At 45.6% G+C, this 15637-nt stretch overlaps 1 protein-coding gene across 4 annotated transcripts in view; it reads right to left on the bottom strand.

Annotated features, from left to right (window-relative positions):
* The window catches only part of SPSB4 (splA/ryanodine receptor domain and SOCS box containing 4), a 224978-nt gene that overhangs the window by 164332 nt on the left and 45009 nt on the right, over positions 1 to 15637 (bottom strand). Inside the window, exon 1 of one of the 4 annotated variants that reach the window (XM_089780864.1) lies at positions 12601 to 12664. The exons of the other annotated variants lie outside the window; for them this stretch is intronic. The gene's annotated coding sequence lies outside the window, so the exon portion shown is untranslated. Of the gene's footprint in view, positions 1 to 12600; positions 12665 to 15637 lie in introns of those variants that run through there. 4 annotated transcript variants of the gene reach the window in all.

The following is a 15637-nucleotide window of genomic DNA, read 5'->3' as shown; positions in this document are numbered from 1 at the left end:
CTTCGAATGACTACATTAACCACCCTAGTTCGAACTAGGGTGGTAGTGTAGACATACCCCCAGTCTATAAGGTGTAACAGACCTTTGGATCTTCTTACTGTTCATATGAATGCACAGAAATATCAACAGCCTCTATACAGGATCAAGAACTTGTTTCCCTTACTCCTGCTCCCTTTGAAAAAAGTATAGCTCTAGCACATGCAAGAGATAATATCCTCCAGTTAATTGACCACATTTTAACATCCTTAGTTAGAACCATGTCTTGTTAGCATCCTCACTTCCCAGCTATTTTATAGCAATACTGGCAGCCAAGATGCGGATGCATCTTGTGTAGACAGCTTTTTTCTAGGGAAGCTAGCTATTGGGTTATTGAATAGTCATGTAACCACATGAAATCTTTGTAGCTAACTGTTTGATAGTTCCTGGATGTGGGGCCAGCAGCCAGTGTGCTTCCGGCCCCACTCTCAGGAAGCCCCCTACCTTCCCACACTGCTGCCTCTCTGAGGCAGAGGGAGCCAGTCCACGAGGGAAGCGTTTAAAAACCAACTCCCTATGCAGAGTGTCTGCCTGCCACCCCATGCTGCTGCCTCTGATACAGAGGGAGCAACACGGGGTGACAGCAGCCTCTGTCCATGGGGAGCTGGAACGCAAAGCAGCCTCTGCCCACAGCAGGCTCAGGCTCGCAGCAGACAGAGACTGCTCCAAGGGATGCAGAACAGCGTCTGTCTGCGGGGCACTCAGTCCCACTGTAGATAGCCTTCCCTGCTCTGCCCCCTGCTGCTGCCTCTAATAGAAGCAGCTAGGGGTGAGGGTGGCGGAACTGCGGAGCTGGTGCTGGAGGGAACCAGCACCCCTGAACTCCTGTTCCCCTGAACACCTGCTTTTAAAGCCAGCACCCCTGAACACCTGCTCCTGCCCCCCCCTTGCTGCCTCTGATACAGAGGCAGCAAGGTTGGGGGGGGGGGGGAAATGTGTTTAGTCGAGAAGATCAACCATACAATTAAACGATAAGCCTAGGGTTATTGGTTAATTAAACAATGACATCCCTAATTTTTTCCAGCAATATCCTATGCAAGTAATAATTGTGGAAAAGCTCCCATCTGCTTTGCCTCAACATCTTAGAGCTCAGGCTTAAAATGGAAATATTGATAATTCATTGACAATAGTGTCAATGGAATATTACTGTCACTTAGCTTGATTTTTCAGCATTCTCCACCAGCTAAATTTGGCTCTCTTAGGTTGCCTGTAAAATAAAAAAAGGTGGGTTTTTTTTTTTTTAACTTTTTTCTAAATGTATGAGCAATCAGTAAGCATTGCTGAAGTGAGGATGCATCCAAATGAACATAATTAAGCTGTTAATTTGTGCAATGAGTTTTAAGGTAGGAAATACAAGTTAATTTATTGATGCTTAAATGGCTCTCTGAAAGGAAAAGGAAAAGGAAAAGGAAAAGGAAAAGGAAAAGGAAAAAGAAAAAGAAAAAAGAAAAATGGTAGCATCCCAGGGCATTAATTCAAGATAGCAATTTCATGTGCGTCCTCCCATACCACTGAATCTATTATAACACAGTTCATATACAAAATAAAGATAACGGGAAAGAGTTTGTTATCACATCAATAGTAATTGCTATCTATTAACAAGAATATGTATTTAGCACTGTAGCAAATATCAAATTGCTATTATTAGGGTTGCATCATTGCCATTAGACCCTTATTTTCAATCCCCAGTTTTTACATAAAATCGCTTACAAATTTTCGCTTACTGATTTTAAGAGGAATAAGGGACCTTTCGGAAAAGGCTTTATTTTCCGAAAGAGCCCCGTCTAGACAGGCGCTTTTTTCCGGCAAAGCCCCAAGATGGAAAAAAGCGGCAGCCATGTTTATACAAATGAAGCGGGGAAAATTTAAATCCCGCTTCATTTGCAATTCCAACTTGTCTCATCTGCATTCCTTTTCCGGAAAAGGGGTGCAGTGTAGACACAGCCATCTTGTTTATTTAGCTACACAAGCAGTTTAAACCTTATTGTATAGGAGACAATGTGCTCCAACAAAGTATAAAAAAGCAATTTGGTCTTGACAAATTTCCACATACTTGCTGAATTTTCTTTCCGCCTCAACACATAATTTTGCCCTTTTTTTTTTTTTTTTTAAAGAGATTTATAGTGGAAACACTTTGACAAGTATGGGATTTTTCAAAGAAATATTCAGCACTGGCTTAGCCCCAGTCACTAAAGCAATGGGAGTTTATTATTATTTCAAGTTTTTAAAATGTAAATCGTAATATTTTTTACATTAGAGACTGTGTCTAAACTGCCTGTTCTCAGCAGGAAAAGCTACAAGCTCTTAAAGCTGCAGAAAACCAACATTCTTTTACCCCGTTCAGATGTGGCAATGCTGTTTAGTTGCAAAGACAATTTATAGAATGATTGATATTCTCATTCAAATGAAAGACTATCAAGTTCAACATTTTGGAAATATTTATTATGTCAGAAATTAATATATGCCCACTGTATGCCCTAGAGAAGACACTATCTGGCACCGTGTGGGTGAAGTATGGTAGAGCAACAGAGCACTCAAGCTGAAGATGATTCTGAGTTAAAACAAATTAAAAACTGTATCCCACAAAGTACGTATTCTTAATCTTCAGAGAACTTCCATTACTTGTTACTTACATCACAACAGCTTCCAACAGTACAGTGACTGAAAGACTTTACTGGCTTCTTTAAGCCCAAACAGTTATGCTGGAAGTATGAAAAAATTAATGGGTTCTGAGCAAACATCCTAAAACTCATTAAACATACTGTCATGCTTCAGGGTACTACACTGAAGATCCATACTCAGAAGCATTTCTAGAAATGAGAACATCACACATTTGTGCAAGTTTAATGAGTATAACCAGGAATGGAGTACGGATGTTAAACACTAGTCAACTATTATAGTACTGTCACTAGATAGTAATGTCAACTAGTAGACTACTCAATTCCTCCCCCAACTTGCTGCCTCCATGAAATAGAGGAAATGTATGTACTCCTCAGCTGATCCAAGGCTCCCCTGACTTCCCTCTGAATTGCACGAAGGTGGCTGTTTCAAAGCGGTAGCCACCGAACAGCGAATCAACTGTGCTGCCGCTGCCCCTTTGAAACTGCTGCCTCTGCATGATTCAAAGAGGCAGGGGAGCCCATAGCATGGAGCCCAGGGTCAGTGAGAGACTGAGAGTCCCGCAGGGGACTATTGTGCATTTCAAAACAGGCACCCACATGCAACCTGAAGTCAGCAGAACTTCCCACTGGCCCCGGCTATACGCGAAGTTCCACTTTCCTCCTTTGAATGTAAAGAGCCCCTGCTAGGGTTCTTATACATTTCAAAGAAGGAATGTGGAAGTGCCTATCAACTAGTCAACTAGCCAATTAACTGCATTTTAACATCCTTAAAAAGAAGTATAATGATTTTTAAATGCCCAAACTTTACAAGATCCAGTTGAATCTAGAAAAAGGGCTACTCACTAGATTAGTCAAGACAGAGTAATAGCGAGGGTGGATTAAAAAAAAAATGATTTATCAGATTTTTTTTATTTTGAAAAATTCCATACTAAATAATGTCTCTCTTAAAAATAACACTTACAATTAAATCTTATCACAAAATATGCTACACCCACACTTACAACCTCATACAATTGATTGAATACCTGTAGGCTGTCCAGCCTAACTACTAGCTCTTGCTTTTTGAAAGTTTCGAGAGGGGAGGAATAGCTCTGTGGTTTGAGTATTCGCCTGCTATAAATTCAATCCTTGAGGAAGGCCATTTAGGGATCTGGAGCAAATCTGTCAGGGGATAAATACTTGCTTCTGCCATGAGGGCAGGGGACTGCTCAAGGTCCCTTCCCATTCTATAAGATAGGTATATCTCCATATATAAAATTCTGCATGTCTTAACTGTCAAACTAAACACAACATAATCACATTGATTTCAATTATTTTGGTAACTGAACTGCAACAGAGTGGATGAAGAATATGAGTTGTCAGCATTGGAGGAAATCCCTAAGCCCCGTTGGCTTACATTAAAGTAGCTAGTTTGACCATTTATTTCTAGTTAGTAGTCAAATATATGCAACCTATATATGCTCAGTACTATATCACAGGCAACTGAGTGCAAGTGAGGGCTGGGGAACCAAAGTTAGTTTATAATGGCTACTGACCATCTCATGAAAGTCAGCAGCAAACAATTCATGGAGCACATTTAGACAGGATTCTTTTTCCAGTCAAAAAATTTAGATCAGTTCTAATCACTAAATTTAAATTAATGGAGAATTCCTATCTCCTAGAACTTGAAGGGACCTTGAAAGGTCATTGAGACCAGTACCCTGCCTTCACAGCAGGACCAAGTACCATCCCTGACAAATTTTTGCCCCAAATCCCTAAATGGCCTCCACAAGGATTGAACTCATAACCCTAAATTTAACAGGCCAATGCTCAAACCACTGAGCTATCCCTTCCCCAACTAAAGTTCCCTATAAGGCTGTTAGATAGCATGTAACTACACGACTATTTAATAACCCCTGAGGGTCAAGGGGACAACCAGTGTTCTCCAGCCCCATTCCTTAGGAGCCTCTTGCCACTCCATGCTGCTGCCCCTCTATCCGGGGCAGCACTGAGAGGTGGCAGGCAGAAGCCAGTCCATGAGGGGAGCTGGTTTAAAAAACAGTCCCCTGTGCAGGCCAGCTCCCTCCTGCCACCCCACGCGGCTGCTTCCAATACAGAGGCAGCAGCAGCTCCTGTCCATGAAGGGCCCAAGCTCTCCATGGACAGAGGCTGTGCCAGATCCATAGAGCAAGCCCGGGCCTGCCACAGACAGAGGCTGCTCTGCAACAGTTTCTCTGCAGCAGCCTCCCCTGCCCCGGAGGTAGGAGCACTGGCTCTCATTCCACCCATCCCATGCTGTTTTTTCTAATACAGAAGCGGTGTCGAGGTGGAGTGCGTGTAATCAACAGGATTCACAAATAAGCCCAGCTAACGTTGACATTTCTAGTGCCCTAAGCATTAACAATGCCACACTGTCTTTTACACAGCCCTGGCAACGTAAAGGAGCCTTAAAACATTTTTCCCCGTTTAATGCTGCTAGGGGAATTCACAAAGACAGTGGGAACAATTCATTTAGCAGGTAGGATGCTATGTTCTGCTCTACCTGTGGAACAGAGCCTAACCCATGCTCAGGGCCAGCCCAAGGTATTATGGAGCCCAGGGCATGGGGCGCCAGTCCTGGGCGCACAGCACATGTGCAGGCCCACCCATGGGGAGCGGACCCGCCCCCTAAGGGTGTGCAGGACCGCTCCCGGGGCGCACGGCACATGCACGGCCTGGCTACAGCCGCTGGCGCGCAGCCCGGGGCCTGCCCCTAGGGCGCAAGCGCGGCCTGGCTACAGCCGCTGGCGTGCAGCCCGGGGCCTGCCCCTAGGGCGCACGGCGCAAGTGCGGCCCAGTCTGACCCGGCTGTTGCTGCTGGCGCACACGCGCCGAGCCATGTAGGGCTCCGTGGCCACGGGGAGAAGGGCGTTGCTGGCCAGCGCCAGGGGGATGCGGGCAGACTGGCACTGCGGGAGCCGGGCGCACGGCACCTGATGGCAGCTGTAAGGGACACCACGTGCCCCTTACAGCTGCCATCAGGTGCCCCCCATCGATTGGTGCCCTGGGCAGCTGCCCGGCTCGCCCATGCCTCCGTCCGACCCTGCCCACTCTTACCTCTTCAGAATCATCAAGAACCCCTTCTTATCAAGTGGGCCACAACAGCAAGCAAGCGAGACAGAGTGTCTCTCTCTCTCTCACCTGCATGACTGCCCATAATGGTCTCATTTAGGGATGCAAGTGGCTAGTCAAGTAGTCAACTACTCGCATCCTCCCCACCCCCCTCTTGCTGCCTCTGTGGCTCTGTATTTTAAATTTATTTAAAATGAAGAGTCACAGCAGGGGTAGGTCCCGGACCCAGCATGAGCTGGGACAGAGCACCTTCCCTTATCAACTAACTCGATTAGCCAATTTCCTACTTCTTAACATCCTTAGTCTCATTTACTTCTGTACCAATTGCTCCAGGATCCTGAACAGCTTTGCCTTTGCTGTCATATGAACACTCTTGTGCTTTCCCTTGGCTTCCAGTGCAAAGTTATTTTTCTGCGGGGAAGCTAAGAATTATGTGGGGGGCATGAATTCTATAGATGTGCAGAGACACAGAATATCCCTAGGAGTATTGACCCCAAGTACATTTTGCTTAGGATAGCACCCTTAAGACAATTTTAAACTAATTTAAGTAACATCCTCATGTTCAGGGATAGACAAATCCGTGTATCTACGCACCTGTGGTGAGTAGATTTCAGCCGGTTGCCCCATTCACTGGCGGTGTGCCCATGAGCAGTGCCGGTCTGGCGCATGCACGGTGCGGGGCTGGCAAGTGGATTTCACCGCGGTTTGTCGAGCCCTGCTCATGTTAGACAATTTCTAATTAAACTAACTTATATAAGCAGTGCTTGACAAATAGTGTAATCTACACACCCCGTGGCGAGTAGATTACACCCCAGAAGAGCCAGCGCGGAGCGATTTGTGCATGCTCAGAATAATCTGCGCATGTGAAGAGGGTGAGCAGGACTTGCCGCCGCGCGGCGAGCCCTGTATATAAGGGTATCACCAAGAGCACATTAGCCTGAATTAACAGATGCTTACTGAAATAAACATAATATTGTTGGTAACTGCCATAGTTCTCTTAGTGAAACATTAATATCACAAATGATAATCTCAGAGGTGTAGCAATGTTAGTCTATAACTTTTAAAACAACGAATGGTCCTGTGGCGCCTTAGAGGCTTACAAAATATATAAAATCATGAGCTTTTGTGGGCAAAACCCAAATGGTTCCATATACTTTAGTTAGTCTCTGAGGGTATGTCTACACTACAGCGCTAGTTCGAACTAACTTAGTTCGAATTAGTTAATTCGAACTAAGCTAGTTCGAACTAACGCGTCTAGAACTAAAAACTAGTTCGAACTAGCGTTTTGCTAGTTCGAACTAGCAAGTCCACATTGAGTGGACTCTGAACAGGGCTTAAGGATGGCCGGAAGTAGTGCCGGCAGGGCATAAAAGGAGGACTTAGAGCATGGAGATGCTGTCTCAGGCTAGCCGAGGGCTGCGCTTAAAGGGTCCCGACCCCCACCCCGGACACACAGTTCTAAGGGGTGCCCCGCTTGCAAAGAAGTTCTGGCTTGGAGTGCCCTGAGTGCCCACACTGGGCACATCACACCACTCGGCCATCAGCCCGGCTGCACTTGCCGCAGGCTGCCATCTGGGGAGAGGGAGTAATTGGGGGGCTGCAGGAGAGCTTCCACCCCCAGAAGCCCGCAGAGCCAGCCCAGTCCTCCCCATCGGGAGCTCGTACCCCATTCCTCCCTCACCTCCTTCCACTTACCCTTCCTTAGCCCCCCTTCTTATTGATGTACAAAATAAAGATAACGTTTCTTCCAACATTGACTCTGTCTTTATTGAAAAAAAACTGGGGGAGACTGGGAAAAGGAGGTGGGAGAGGGGAAGAGAAAGGCTGGGAGAGGGGAGGGCAACTAACATGATCAGGGGTTGGGAACAGGTCCCATATGAAGAGAGGCTACAGAGACTGGGACTTCTCAGCTTAGAAAAGAGGAGACGGAGGGGGGACAGGATAGAGGGCTCTAAAAGCAGGAGTTGGGTGGAGAGGGTGCATACAGAAAAGCTCTTCATTAGTTCCCATAAAGAAGGACTAGAGGACACCAAAGGAAAGGAATGGGTAGCAGGCTTCAAACTACTAAGAGAAAGTTGTTCTTCTTGACAAAGCAAATAGTTAACCTGTGGAACTCCTTGCTGTGAAGGCTACAACTAGAACAGAGTTTAAAGGGAAGTGAGATAAAGTGATGGAGGTTGGGTCCATGGAGTCCTATTAGCCAGAGGGTAGGAGTGGTGTCCCTGCCCAAAGTTTGTGGAAGGCTGGAGAGGGATGGCACGAGACAAATGGCTTGGTCATTGTCTTCGGTCCATCCCCTCCAGGGTCCCTAGGGTTTGCCGCTGTTGGCAGACAGGCTACTGGGCTAGATGGACCTTTGGTCTGACCCAGTACGGCCATTGTAAGCTCAGGGCTCAGGGGCGGGGGTCTCAGTGGACCCCCTTGATTTTCATGCACACCTGGTCCTGGGTGGCCAGGCTGGCAGCTATCCTGCCCTAGACGGCCACTTTCCTGTGCCTAGTGAGGAGATCGTGGACGAGGTCCACGATGTCCGCACTAGCCCAGGAAGGTACCCACCTCTTGCGGTCCAGGGCAAGCTCCCGGGAGCCGCCAGCCTGGTCCCGGCAAGAGGGGGTGGGCTGGGGGGCATCGGGTGGGTGGCTCTGTGCCGTGCCAGGTGCAGGGTCTGCTAGCTGGGTGCTGGCAGGCTTGCACCTGGCACGGGCACCGTAGCCAGCCCGTGCCCCTTTAAGGGGTCCGGGGCCGGGAGGGGGGCATAGAGTTTCCCTGGTGTTGGCCAGAGTGGCCACCAGGGAAACCTGGGGAGGGCTAGCCTCCCACTAGTTCGAACTAAAGGGCTACACAGCCCTTAGTTCGAACTAGCTAGTTCGAACTAGGCGTTAGTCCTCGTAAAATGAGGTTTACCTAGTTCGAACTAAGCGCTCGGCTAGTTCGATTCAAATTCGAACTAGCAGAGCGCTAGTGTAGCGCCTATTAAAGTTAGTTCGAACTAACGTCCGTTAGTTCGAACTAACTTTGTAGTGTAGACATACCCTAAGCTATGGTCTACACTAGGGAGATATTATTTCGAAATAAAAGGGGTGGGGTATTTTGAACTAAGTGGAGCATCCACACTACCAAGTCTGTTATTTCAAAATAACGGGTTGATTATTTCAAAATCTGTACTCCTGCTTTCCTCAGGGAATAAACTTACTTTGAAATAGTTATTTCAGGAGTTATTTCGAATTTAGTTATTTTGAGATAATTTCCTAGTGTAGACTAAGGATGTTAAGGAGCAATTATTTAGCTAATCATGTAGTTGATACAATTTGTATTGACTACACAATCAGTCAATAAAGAGAGCTACATTGCAGAGCCACACTGGGGATTAGCTCTTGGAGCAGGTGCGAGACAGGACTGAGCAGTCCCAGCTTGCGCTAGCTCCGGACCGCCATGGCTCTGCATTTTAAATGTAGCAAGTCTCTGGGCTCTTAGTATTTTTAAAATATAGAGGCGCAGCAGTCCCAGACTGGCACGAGCTGGGACTGCTTGATCCTGGCTCGCACTAGGTTCAGCAGCCCCTGTTCACGGTGGTCGGGTCTGCCCAGTGACAGGGGCTGTTGCTGGAGCAGACTCTGCTGGCAGCCAGCCCGGGACACCATAGATAGGGGCTGCTTCGTGGCAGCAGCCCCTGTCCGTGGAGGGGCCCAGCTGCCCACTGGAACACCCGCGAACAGGAGATGCTGCCAAAACAGCCTCTGCCTACGGCGAGCCTTGGCCCACTGCAGGCAGAGGCTAGTTCTTATCCCCCGCCCTCCTGCCTCTGATAGAGGTGGCTGCGGGGGAGGGGAGGCAGGCAGCATCGCAAAGACACAGTACTGGGGGGGGGGGGGGGGACGACTGGCTTTTAAGCTGGTTCTCCCCAGTACCAGCTCCTGTTTCCCACCCTTACTGACACTCATATAGAGGACGCAGAGGGGGATGGAGGAGAGGGAGGGAGAGGGAGTAGTTGAGTACTCGACTACTTGCTTACATCCCTAGTGTAGACATTCCTATGGTGCCATGGGACTACAAATAGTGATGGTAGTCTGGGAGGCAGGAATTACAAGTAAAATATTTAAACCTGGAAAATTCAGCACACATTATCTCCCAAGACATCTATCTATCTAATCCAGCGACTTAAGAATGAATATTCGAAAAGTAAAAATAAAGCATATTTCACTTCTATAAATGTAAAACAGATTTCCCAATACAACTGTACTCAGCTGATTTATTGGCTATGAATTCCACATTATTCTCCTGGTACAACAGTTTGGCCTGGTGATGAATTCATTTCATTTTACTATTTATAGGGTTGCTGTCATGAAAGATCATTCCCAATAAAAACAACAGTCTGTGTTAAGTTTTTAGGGAAGCCCATAACCTTAAATGCTCTTCCTTCTGGTGAGTCTTCCGTCCCTCCAGTCACCTTTCTTGTCCACTTTGGCTGCTCTGCCACAAGAGGACTGACCCATAAGCCAAAAATTCTGCTCTGCACATTCTTAAAGGGACTATTCGAAAGCACAACTATCATATGCAAAAATATTTGCCAGTTCTGAATGGCCTCCAGCTTCAAGATGCCAGACACCTGGGAAGAATGCACCACAAAGAGCTACTCTACACTAGTAGCACTACATATTGCACTGCTGCAGCTGCTCCACCGTAACATGTCTGGCAAAGATTCTCCCTGCCAGTGGGAGAGAACTCTCCCATTAGCATAATAAATTCACCTTCATTATTTATTTATACCAACATGAGGGGTAACAACTACTCTTAGGGCAATATACAACATTGCATCACACAAAAGAATTCCTGGGATACTGTCACAAATAGGTTTAATATCACAATATCTTTTGCCCACTCCAAACAAAAAAAACAGGTCCCCAAGTCACCATGACCGCCCATGCTCTCTTCTTTGTCAGTAGTGCCTGTACTAATGTGAGTAGTCTTCATTTGTTGATCAAAGATGCAATGTAAACCTTTGTTAAATTCAGAAGTAGGTTTGATACATGAGAAATTTAAGAATACAGGCAAAAAAGAAAACAATTTATTGCAAAATGCATATTTTGGATAGTTGGCCTAAAGTGAACTATAAAATGGATTGCAGCAGTCAATCTGCCTGCAAGAATTCCAAGGCATGCACTTGAGAGTATAATTCAAGAAGTCAGCAGTCAGCCAGAAGCCAAATATAATCCTTTTGTAAACTCAGCAATATATTTCTTGGGAGTGTAGTTATGATAACGCACATACTTCGAGTGACAGAAACAGGCTGCCTTGAGTTGTACAGTGGAGGCCACTAACTGAAACGTTGACCACTTGTAGTGGTTTTGCGCATTTTATTCCAGGACAACACAGCAGCCAGTTACACATATATGGAATTTGAATATAAATACCGACATGAGACAAGCATTCTATGCTTGGCAGAGTTTCTCCTCTCAATGTAAATCTTATTAAGCCAATTTACCGACTTCCTTTCTGATTTAAGAATTTTTGCATACAATGTATAATCTAGGTAAAACTTAATATCCACTTAGGCTACCAAATATTTTTAAAAATAGCTGTTTACACCTCTCACTTTATATTACAAATATTCACACTGTAAAAATAATATGAGGTGACTTAAGACTTACGAGTACAGTAGTGCAATCTCTGGATCATGAAACCACAATCTCTGGATCATGAAAGATCAAGTTACAAATGTAGTAAAATTACTGCTTTCAAAAATAAAACAAAGTCTCACAGGGGACTTTAATCACCCTGACATCTGTTGGGAGACCAATACAGCAGTACACAGGCAATCCAGAAAGTTTTTGGAGAATGTTGGGGATAACTTCTTGGTACAAGTGTTGAAGGATCCAACCAGGGGCCGTGCACAGCTTGACCTTCTGCTCACAAACAGGGAGGAACTAATAGGGGAAGTAGAAGTGGGTAACAACCTGGGAAGCAGTGATCATGAGATGGTAGATTTCAGGATCCTGACCAAAGGAAGAAAAGAGAGTAGTAAAATACACACCTTGGACTTCAGAAAAGCAGTTTTTGACTCCCTCACAGTCCTGATGGGCAGAATCCCCTGGGATGCTAACATGAAGGGGAAAGGAGTCCAGGACAGCTAGCACTATTTTAAAGAAGCCATATTGAAGGTACAGAAAGAAACCGTCCTGATGCATAGCAAGAGAGGCAAACATGGTAGGAGACCAGATTGGCTTACAGGGGAAATTCTTGGTGAACTTAAGTACAAAAAGGAAGCTTACAAAAAGTGGAAACTTGGACTAATGACCAGGGAGGGGTTTAAATGTATAGCTCAAGAATGCCGGAGGGTTATCAGGAAGGCGAAAGCGCAATTGGAATTGCGACTGGCAAAGGATGTGAAGGATAACAAGACAGGTTTCTACAGGCATATCAACAAGAAGAAGGTGATCAGAGAGGCTGTGGGGCCCCTACTGGATGAAGGAGGTAACCTAGTGACAGACGATGTGGGGAAACGTGAAGCACTCAATGCTTTCTTTGCCTCTGTATTCACAGACAAGATCAGCTCCCGGACTAAAGCGCTAAGTGACACAAGATGGGATAAAGATGGACAGACCTTGGTAGGTAAAGAACAGGTTAGGAATTATTTAGAAAAGCTAAACATACGCAAATCCATGGGTCCGGACTTAATGCATACGAGGGTATTGAGGGAGTTGGCAAATGTCATTGAGGAGCCTTTGGACATTATCTTTGAAAAGTCATGGAGATCGGGAGAGATCCCGGATGATTGGAAAAAGGCAAATGTAGTGCCCATCTTCAAAAAAGGGAAGAAGGACGATCCAGCGACCTATAGGCTGGTCAGTCTTACCTTGCTTCCTGGAAAAATCATGGACAGGATCCTTAAGGAATCCATTTTGAGGTACTTGGAAGACAGGAAAGTGATCAGGAATAGTCAGCATGGATTCACAAAGGGCAAGTCGTGCCTGCCCAATCTGATTAGCTTCTACGATGAGGTAACTGGCTCTGTGGATGTGGGAAAGTCAGTGGATGTGATATAGCTTGACTTTAGCAATGCTTTTGATACAGTCTCCCACAATATTCTGGCCAGCAAGTTAAGGGAATATGGATTGGATAAATGGATGGTAAGATGGATAGAAAGCTGGCTAGAAGGCCGGGCCCAGCAGGTAATGATCAATGGCTCGATGTCAGAATGGTGGTCGGTGTCTAGCGGAGTGCCCCAAGGTTTGGTTCTAGGACCAGTTTTGTTCAATATCTTAATTAATGACCTGGATGAGGGGATGGATTGCACCTGCAGCAAGTTTACAGGTGACACTAAGCTAGGGGGAGAGGTAGGGTCCAGAGTGACTTAGACAAATTGGGAGGATTGGGCCACAAGAAATCTGATGAGGTTCAACAAGGACAAGTGTAGAGTCCTGCACTTGGGACGGAAAAATCTCAAGCATTGTTACAGGCTGGGGACCAACCAGCTAAGCAGTAGTTCTGTAGAAAAGGACCTGGGGGTTACAGTGGATGAGAAGCTGGATATGAGTCAACAGTGTGCCCTTGTAGCCAAGAAGGCTAATGGCATATTAGGTTGCATTAGGAAGAGCATTGCCAGCAGATCCAGAGAAGTGATTATTCCCCCTTTATTTGGCTTTGGTGGGGCCACATCTGAAGTAGTGTGTCCAGTTCTGGGCCCCCCACTACAAAAAGGATGTGGACGCATTGGAGAGGGTCCAGCGGAGGGCAACCAAAATGATTAGGGAGCTGGAGCATATGACCTATGAGGAGAGGCTGAGAGAGCTGGGTCTGTTTAGTCTGCAGAACCGAAGAGTGAGGGGGGATTTGATAGCAGCCTTCAACTTCCTGAAGGGAGGTTCCAAAGAGGATGGAGAGAGGCTGTTCTCAGTAGTGACAGATGGCAGAACAAGGAGCAATGGTCTCAAGTTGTGGTGGGAGAGGTCCAGGTTGGATATTAGGAAAAACTATTTCACTAGAGTGGTGAAGCACTGGAATGGGTTACCTAGGGAAGTAGTGGAGTCTCCATCCCTAGAGGTGGTTAAGTCTCAGCTTGACAAAGCCCTGGCTGGGTTGATTTAGTTGGGATTGGTCCTGCCTAGAGCAGGGAGCTGGACTTGATGACCTCCTGAGGTCTCTTCCAGCTCTATGATTCTATGAACAAACTGCAAAGCAGTGCAGACTGATGCGTGTTCATTTTCATTATCTGAGTCAGATGCCACCACCAGCACAAGGCTAGTTTTGATGTTTGGTTGTTTAGGGTCTGTAATTTCTGCACCTGAGTGTTGCTATTTTAAGATTTCTGAAAGCATGTTCCACACATAGTCCATCACAGATTTTTGGAAATCTCATATTGATACCTTCTCAAGATACATTCCTAAATCTTGGGTCAAGTCTGCAGCAAAAGTGTTCTTATAATGAGCATATACCAAGTCATCATCTGAGACTATAAGGTGAAATAAGTGGCAGAATGTGGGTAAAACAGAGCAGGAGACAAACAATTCTCCTCCACAAATCATCATGGAAGCTTGTCCTCTGGAAGTGTGGCTGAAGCATGAAGAGCCATAAGAATGTTTAACATATCTGGCACCATTATCTACATGTTCTATTTTTGCAAAGTACGGAATAGCAAAGAGCAAAATATCTGTTTCAGGTGCCCTAATTACCATGGTTCTTTAACACCAGGAGACCAAAAAGCCAGAATGGCACATATAAAAACCTCTTGGGTTTACTTCCTCCAAACACATCTCAGGCTATTTCAACTGGTCAAGAAATTCACTATTTCACCATTGGAAAAGCCTCCAGAAACTCTGGGTTCAGTATGCACCTATCCTCTCCAGTGCATTTTAACCACATATTCCAAGAGGAATTTTTCAAGTGTAACTTGTTGGATGACACTTAGAAATTCCCCCATCCCTAGAGACTTAGGGCTTCCACTAATCACCTGGTATGTCTTGCATCCAACTTTAGACTGTGGCCTGCATTCTCATTTTGCACTTCTCAGAATTACTGTTGTCATATCTGTCAAAGACACAATTAGCTCTGTCAAATCTTTTTAAGACCTTTTATTCAGCAGCCAGTTCACCAAATGTGTGGAATTTACCTCCATCCACTGAATTTGACATATATTGTGGTTTCTTCTCTGTTGCCTGCTTTTAATTCATGGTTTCTTTCAATTTGAGCTCCTAGCTGATACTCTAATTAATTGTTCCATCATAGAATAGAATCATAGAATAATAGGACTGGAAGGGACCCTCAAGTCCAGCCCCCCGCCCTCAAGGCAGGACCAAGTTCACATCCCTGACAGATGTCTATCTAACCTGTTCTTAAATATTTCCAGAGAGGGAGATTCCACCACCTCCCTTGGCAATTTATTCCAATATTTGACCACCCTGACAGTTAGGAATTTTTTCCTAATGTCCAATCTAAACCTCCCCTGCTGCACTTTAAGCCCATTACTTCTTGTCCTCAGTAACCAAGAGGAACAAATTTTCTCCTTCCTCCTTGTGACACCCTTTTAGATATTTGAAAACCGCTATCATGTCCCCCCTTAATCTTCTTTTTTCCAAACTAAACAAGCCCAGTTCATGAAGCCTGGCTTCATAGGTCATGTTCTCTAAACCTTTAATCATTCTTGTCGCTCTTCTCTGTACCATTTCCAATTTCTCCACATCTTTCTTGAAATGTGGCGCCCAGAACTGGACAGCTGAGGCCTAACTAGTGCAGAGTAGAGCGGCAGAATGACTTCACGAGTTTTGCTTACAACACACCTGTTGATACATCTGTGCATATACCTCTCTCATAGAAGAGAGGTATATGCACAGATCCTATTGGATTAAACACAGTTGCCATTGAAACCTTATTTCTACCTCTTGCTAAGAGCAGAG

Source organism: Pelodiscus sinensis, chromosome 10 (genome assembly GCF_052426305.1).
Source record: "Pelodiscus sinensis isolate ZL-2025 chromosome 10, ASM5242630v1, whole genome shotgun sequence".
In the NCBI taxonomy this organism is placed as follows: domain Eukaryota; kingdom Metazoa; phylum Chordata; order Testudines; family Trionychidae; genus Pelodiscus; species Pelodiscus sinensis.
The sequence above is the reverse complement of the archived record's forward strand: the minus strand, read 5'-3'. Positions and strand labels throughout refer to the sequence as shown.